Here is a 7,726-nt window from a genome sequence, read left to right as displayed (position 1 = left end):
TCTCTCAAATATCCTCTCAAGAACTCCCCTTTCCTCCTCAAAATTTCGTGAGTTTGTGTGTGTGTTTCAAGAGAACTTCATCAAGAATTCATCCATTTTGGTAAGCTACTCTTACTCAAGAAGTTTAACTTAATGATTTTGTTAAAACTTGTTACTCATTTGCTCTTCAAATTGTGATCTATGCACCACGAAGCTCTTAGAACTCGAATAACTCATCTCTTCATCAAAACCGAATCCAAACCCCAAAGTGAGTTCATACCCCTTGTTTTCGGTTTTACTATGTTTTGGGGGAGGATACAAGTTGCTTATGTGATAGATCTATGTATTTGTGCATGTTTATGTGTGTTTTCTAAGTTATATGTTGTGATTATGTGAAGAAACTTCATAAATCTCGAAAACTCTATCAAATCTTGACAATATTTGTAAACTAGAAATTTTTATGCAACTTACCATAAAGATGAAAGTGCTAAATATGTTAAGGATGTTGAAAAAATAAACAAAATCTTGTAAAGGGACCATTTTTGACAAATGAACAAAAAGATGAAGCTTTTATGATACTTATTGTTTTTTTTTTCAAGGACCAAAAAGTCATTTTTGTATAAAAATGGGTCTTTATGATATTATGGTTTTAAAAAGGGCCAAAAGAGTAAATTTTTCACAAAATGGGCTTAAATTGGGCCTTCACGGTTTTATGGGCCAAATTTGGAAAAATTATGACTTTTGTGGACTAAATTGTCATTTTAAAGAAATTTGAGCCAAAAATGTTGTTTTTCGGTTAAAAAGGGCTGAAATTGCCAATTTTATTAAATTTGGCCGAAAATGTCAATTTCTATTAAATTGGGCCGAAAATGTCAATTTTTATATAATTGGGCCAAAAATGTCAATTTTTATATAATTGGGCCGAAGATGTCGCTTTTTATAATATTGGGGCGAAAATGTTATTCTTAACAAAAGTGGGCTAAAAATGTCATTTTAATTGAAATAAGCCTATAGATGTAAACTTTTGGTCTTAAAGGACCTAAAGTGTCAATTTTATCAAAAAGGTGTCTGAATTGTAAATTTTCGGCTTAATGGGCCAAAACTGTCATCATTACAAAAATTGGGCTTTTTATGTCATTTTGGAAAACAATCGAGCTAAAACAAACAATGTAATAACAAACTAACTAAATACATCGATTACATGTTTATTGGGCCTAATACTTACAGTTCATGTTTATTGGGCCTTAGGGGTCCATTTACAGGCTTATTGGGCCTAGAGTATACATTACATGTTTATTGGGCCTTAGTGGTCCATTTATATGATTATTGGGCCTGGACTATACATTACATGTTTATTGGGCCTTAGTGGTCCATTTATATGCTTATTGGGCCTGGACTATACATTACATGTTTATTGGGCCTTAGTTGTCCATTTACATGCTTATTGGGCCTGGAAATAACTTACATGTTTAATGGGCCCTAGTTGTCCTTTTACATGTCTGTTGGGCCTCGTACATTCACATACATACTCGTTGGACTTTTCAATCATAAAACGTACACGGAAACATTATACATAACATAATACAATATTCACGTAAACTCAGTTAAGGATCTAGTGAGACATGTCGGTTGTCACCTCTCGAGTGTACAATCGTAGCCTGTAGTTATAACCAGAGTCTCCTGGAGGGAGAGCGAGAGTTTGTGTATAGATCTATACGGGGTGACACCCCACACCTGAGTTGTTCGCTACAGTTAGACTAGGCCAGTCTAGGGTGACAAACCTTACCTTAAACAAGTCGGCGCCTGAAAACGCCACGACAGGCGAATTCGTCATAATCAAGTATGGTTAAAACGGCTCACATAGAGATTCTCTCCATCATAATTTTACGGAATACATATAAAATCTTGTCGATACGAAAACATACATACACTGATAATCGGTCTTAGGGTTTTGAGACCACGACACTTTTATAAACAGAAAATATCGGATTTTCTGGGGGAAACATACAGTTAAACAATACCTTCTACTTACAACAAAAAATACATGATTTTTTTCTGGATTACATTTTTATATACATTCCAAAAACAGAATAAACACATTCATTAATACTTGATTTTGATACATCACTTTCAAACCATATTACATAAAATATCGGATTTTCTGGTGTTTTACGAATAATACAAAACTTTTCATTCAAACATGCTTATGAACTCACCAACATTATATATGTTGACATTTTCAAAATAACTTGTATTCTCAGGGAATCGTTAAGCAGAAAGGTCAACAAGAACATGTGGAATTTGTCGTATTTTGTTACCATCATACATTGAATATTTTGGCATGTAATTTTTGATACTATACTTGATGTAAACAATGTTGGTTGTATTTTGATATGTATGATGATGTTGTTGTCTTGTTTCAATTATATACATTGTGATGATATTACAAGATGAAGTCACCCAAGCCCCCGGTCGTTTCCGCCGCCTGGTTCGGAGGTGTGACAAAAACCCCTAGAAGCTTGCAAAGATGCTCCTCATGTTGCTCTCTGGTTTTGGAATATACCAAGATATCATCAATAAACACGATAACCGAACGATCGAGCATCGGCTTGCATACCGAATTCATCAAATCCATAAATACTACAGGCGCATTGGTGAGCCCAAATGGCATCACCACGAACTTGTAATGACCATAACGAGTCTGGAACGCGGTGTTCTTCACGTCCTCCTCTCTCACCCTGACCTGATGGTACCCATACCTCAGGTCTATCTTGGAGAACCAAGATGCACCCTGCAACTGATCAAAGAGATCATCAATCTGCGGAAGGGGATAACGGTTCTTCACCGTAATCTTGTTCAACTCCCAGTAATCAATACACATCTGGTGTGAACCATCCTTCTTCTTAATGAATAAAATCGGCGCTCCCCATGGAGAACTACTCGGTCTGATGAACTGCTTGCCTAGCAGCTGCTACAGCTGAGATGACAGCTCATGCATCTCAGGCGGTGCCAAACGGTACGACGGCTTGGCAATCGGGGCTGCACCTGGCACGAGGTCGATCCTGAACTCGACCTGCCTCTCAGGAGGCACACCGAGTAACTCCTCTGGAAATACATCAGCAAACTCCCTGACCACCGGGACCTCTGAGACTGAAACCTGATCCCCAACACATGTATCCACCACATACCCATGCTGAATATATTGTCGAGCTCTGGCTGCAGATCAAAACCCCGAATCCATCTCCATAAACCACCAGTTCTCCCCCACTTGGGGTTCGAACTACCACGCGTTGGCCCTCGCAGTCGATCATAGCACTGAAATGGCTTAGCCAATCCACACCCACAATCACGTAGACACCCCCCATGGGAATAGGGATCAAATCGATCGGAAAGGATACCCTAAAGATCTCCAGAACGCAACCCTGATACACTGAAGAAGGAGAAACCCCGTGTTCGTTGGTGATAGAAACTCGCAATGGACACTCCAACTCCCCTAAAGGCCTAGCAAACTCCCTACTAAATGACCGAGAAACAAAGGACCGACTCACACCCGAGTCAAACAACACTAAAGTAGGCAAGGAGTTCACTAGGAACGTACCAACCAAAGGTACAAATATATAAGCATAATACAAACATAATCAACAAGATAACGAATAGAAACATACTAGTCACAACATCTGGTGCTGCTCTGGCCTCCTCGACGGTAAGCTGGAAAGCGCGACCTCGAGCCCTCAGGGGCTCCGCCCTGCCCTGACTCCCATCTGTGATCCTCAAAGTAGCCGACGCTCGAACCTGTGTCGTCCTGGCGGCAAGAGATGGGCAGTTGGACTTCACATGGCCAACTTGGTTGAAATGATAATAAATCTTGGAACTGAGTGTTGGAGCCTACTGGCGGCAATCCTACGCCGTGTGGCCCTGCTGACCACAATTGTGTCACCCAGATGATAATCGACAAGCACCCTCATGTGCCTTGTCGCACTTCCCACAAGTGCGGCCCTTCCGGCCCCCAGATCTGACATCAGCGGTCTTAAACAGCTTTGGCGCAGGCTGCAACTATGCCAGAGTAAACCTCTGCTCCCTCGTCTGCAGATCAATCTCAATCTCACGCCGCCTGGCGGCCTCCTGCATCTCCAACAATGTACCATAGCGTTGAGTAGAAACAAACTGCCTGATCTCCATCTTGAGCATGCTCAAGTAACGGGTCATTTGAGCCTGATCGGATGAAGCAAACTCAGGACAAAACATAGCCCTCTCCGTAGACATCTTGGTGCACGATCACACTTTCTCCTTCCCGCGATCCTCTGAAGTACCTGAAACATAATCCAAACTGTAAGCCCGAAGCTTAGTGAGTTCCCCCAAAATACCAATACATAAAAAATAACACAAATATAATAACGACATGCAATGGGTCCACAACTAACAGACAGGATTACCCCTGAGCCCACAACATAAGTTTGGCTTGCCCCCTGGGCCCACAACTTATATATGGCTTGCTCCCTAGATTGATTAATCCTCGGACTGAATACCACTAAGCGCTCAGTACGAGTTTGGCATGCCCTTCCTGACCCTCAGCTCGTATCTGGAATGCTCATGAGCCCTCAGTATGAGTCTGGCATTCCCTTCCCGACCCTTAGCTCATATCTGGCTTGCTCCAGGGTTTGTTGGCTACAACACAGAGCAGTATAACCTCAACCCCACCCACACAATATGTCGACATATAACAAATAATAACATATTCAGATAAACAGACAGTATCACAGGTAGTCCTACAGATCTACCAGACTAGCATATCAAGACTTGCATGCATATCAATTCCATACTCACCATATGAACAATATCAGGTTATCAAACCAAAAGGCCGCCCTTGGTGCCTTCGACCCGAAAGTACTGTGAGGAAAACTCACCTCACAATGTCGAACCACACTAAAAACCTCTGGCTGCTGGCTCACGAAGAATCCCGAACTATCACAACAAAATAAACATCCAATTAACAATTGGATTACCATCCTTGACTAAGGGTCCATACTTAGGGTAAATTTCCACTTTACCCTTTCCCCAATTGGGCCAAGGCCCAATGTTCAATTTTGATCCAAAAGGCCCAAATTACTTCAAGATCCATAATTGGCCCAATTTTCCAAATGGGGCCCAACTCCTTATTGGGCCTTATCCAAAGGTCCAACTCTCCAACTGGCCCAAAACACTCATACTCAGAAAGTCCAATGGGGGCACAAGATATTCAAACCCAAAAGGTGGCCCCAAACTCTATGCCCAAACTTAAAATCCGCAAACGACGTACGTTGGGCGTACACTGGAGGTACGTAGGGCATATCCGAGCCTCGCATTGACCACCATCGGGGTGGCTGACCGAGTATGCGGGGCGTACTCCTCCCTACGCGGGGCATACCCTAGTAGATACCAAAAGTCCATTAAGTGCTTAATGGCTTAAGCACTTAAGCCTATATTACAGATCCATGGTCCAAATGCACCCTAGAGTCATAAAGTTTCCAACTTTATGACTTTTCGCGTTCAAAAGTTCTTAATACAAGGTCTTGATCCATTAAGACTCTATTTCCAAATGCACGAGAGACTCCTGGCCATTGAGACCTCATTTTTATAACTAAGGACCATTCCTAGGGTCTAGACGGACAACCCAAAACGTCCAAAATCAAACATGCACAACAATGGGACTTTTAGCGACAAAAGAACATCATAAAGCTACCAAGATGAGATCTAAGAAAACCAAACATAAAGGTAGCAACCTTTTACCTTCTGGAGCTTCCAAAGGAGATAATGATCCAAGATCTGAAAGCTTGCTTTCCTTCCTTGACTCCTTGATGCACTTCCTTCTCCTTTAAGCACACAAATAACACACTTTAAGCTCAAAACACGCTCTTATGGGGTTAGGGTTTGCTAAGAACGGCTCAAGGACTTGGAGGTTGAAAGAGTGAGGCAAAATGATCCATATAGGTGCTTAAATACTCTTCAAACCCTAAAAATTAGGGTTTCATCCGGACATTAGTACGCGCAACGTACATATGTGTACGCCCAACGTACTAGGGCGCGCCCTAGTACGCTTAGCGTACTCACATGTACGCCCAACGTACTGCTCATGCTCCCAAAAATTACCATTTTGCCACTAGGGCTTCTTAAGGCTACATCTTTATACTCTAAGGACCCAAAATGACATATTTAAAAACCAAAGGAAGGATTTGAAAATACCTGAAAGCCCGGGATGTTACATCGGTCATATGCGTGATTTGGCATAAATGATGAATTAATTTGCCAAACAAATCGAACATAATTCATATCAGCTAGTTCAAACCTATGAACTAGGTCCTTTTGAGGTTGGCTCAAAACTTAGTGACATGTGACAATGCTAAGGTTCCTCCAAAGGAATCTTCTATCTTGATCTTTTTCAAGATATTGTCAGTATATGCATAAAGATATAAAACTTTTAACATTCGTTTTATCTATCTCTATAGATTTTACATTCCAAGAATGTATCTTGTCATTTCTAATTCTTTCATCTTAGAAACACATCCTAAGTCAAGGTGAAAAGGCCTGACATGGTCAGAATGTAATTTCTCATGATTAAGCATGTCACATTCATACAAGATTAGGAATGTCAATATGCTCCCACTAGTTCTTTAGTAAACACACATGTTTTATTCATTTTGATATAAAAGCATACCTTATGGTTTCATATTAAAATGTTGATTATAACATTGATACTTTTGCTTTATATCCACAAGTGGGTCTTAAGATTTACAGAATTTGCAAGGATAACATGGATTAAGAAAACCTCCAAGCTAATCTATATAGATATCTTCTAGTAGATGTCTATTAACAAAAGCGGTCTTTCTTGAAATCTATTTGCTATATGTCATATTAAGAATATGAATTTATAGTAAATAATATCCTTGTTGATCTAATCATAGTTACTTGTGAAAAAGGTTTGATCATAGTCAATGTCATGAGTATGATAAGGATCATAGTCAATGACATGAGTATAAGAATCATTTTATAACAAGTCTTGCTTTAAATGTGTGTAGTTATCCATGTAATGTATTCTTTCTAGAAGAATCAGATACTCCTTCTAGCCTTGCTATAGAGAGGAAGTTCAATCAAGATCATACTTTATTATCATACATGGATTACATCTCGTGTTCATGACTCTAAGTCATTAATCAGATTCGAGATATGACATAACATCTTGGTATTTGATGGATTTTCCAGAAACCACATCAATAAAAGCTCATCAATGACAGATTCCACATTTCTCAAGTCATAGATGATTTCTACCACTAATGCGAACAATTTGTGTTTGTGAATAGATATTATTCAAGTTTAAAAATCCCTTGTAAAATCCCAAAAATCAAGGTAATTTTTTTTTCATTTTTGAAACCAATCCAAAACTATAAGCGTTTACAAATCAGAGTTTCCAAAAGTCATAAACATCAATCAGAGTATCCCAAAATATAATATCATAAAAATCCAAGATGATGTGCATGATCAAGCCTTCGTCTTGCCCCGATCATCTAAAGTATTTGAAACATAAAACTGAAATTGTAAGCCAAAGCTTAGTGAGTTCCCCCAAAGTACCACCACACAACATATAACATATACAATCATGCATGTTGGGCCAATCAGTCATCGGACTGGAATACCCTCGGGTGCACAACCATCGGGCTGGATTACCCCCGGGCCAGTCAGTCATCAAACTGGAATGCCTCGAACCAATTAGTCA

The sequence above is a fragment of the Lactuca virosa genome, chromosome 9, assembly GCF_052849685.1.
Source record: "Lactuca virosa cultivar CGN04683 chromosome 9, Lactuca_virosa_CGN04683_v6, whole genome shotgun sequence".
Lineage (NCBI taxonomy): Eukaryota > Viridiplantae > Streptophyta > Magnoliopsida > Asterales > Asteraceae > Lactuca > Lactuca virosa.
Note: the sequence above shows the minus strand (reverse complement) of the source record.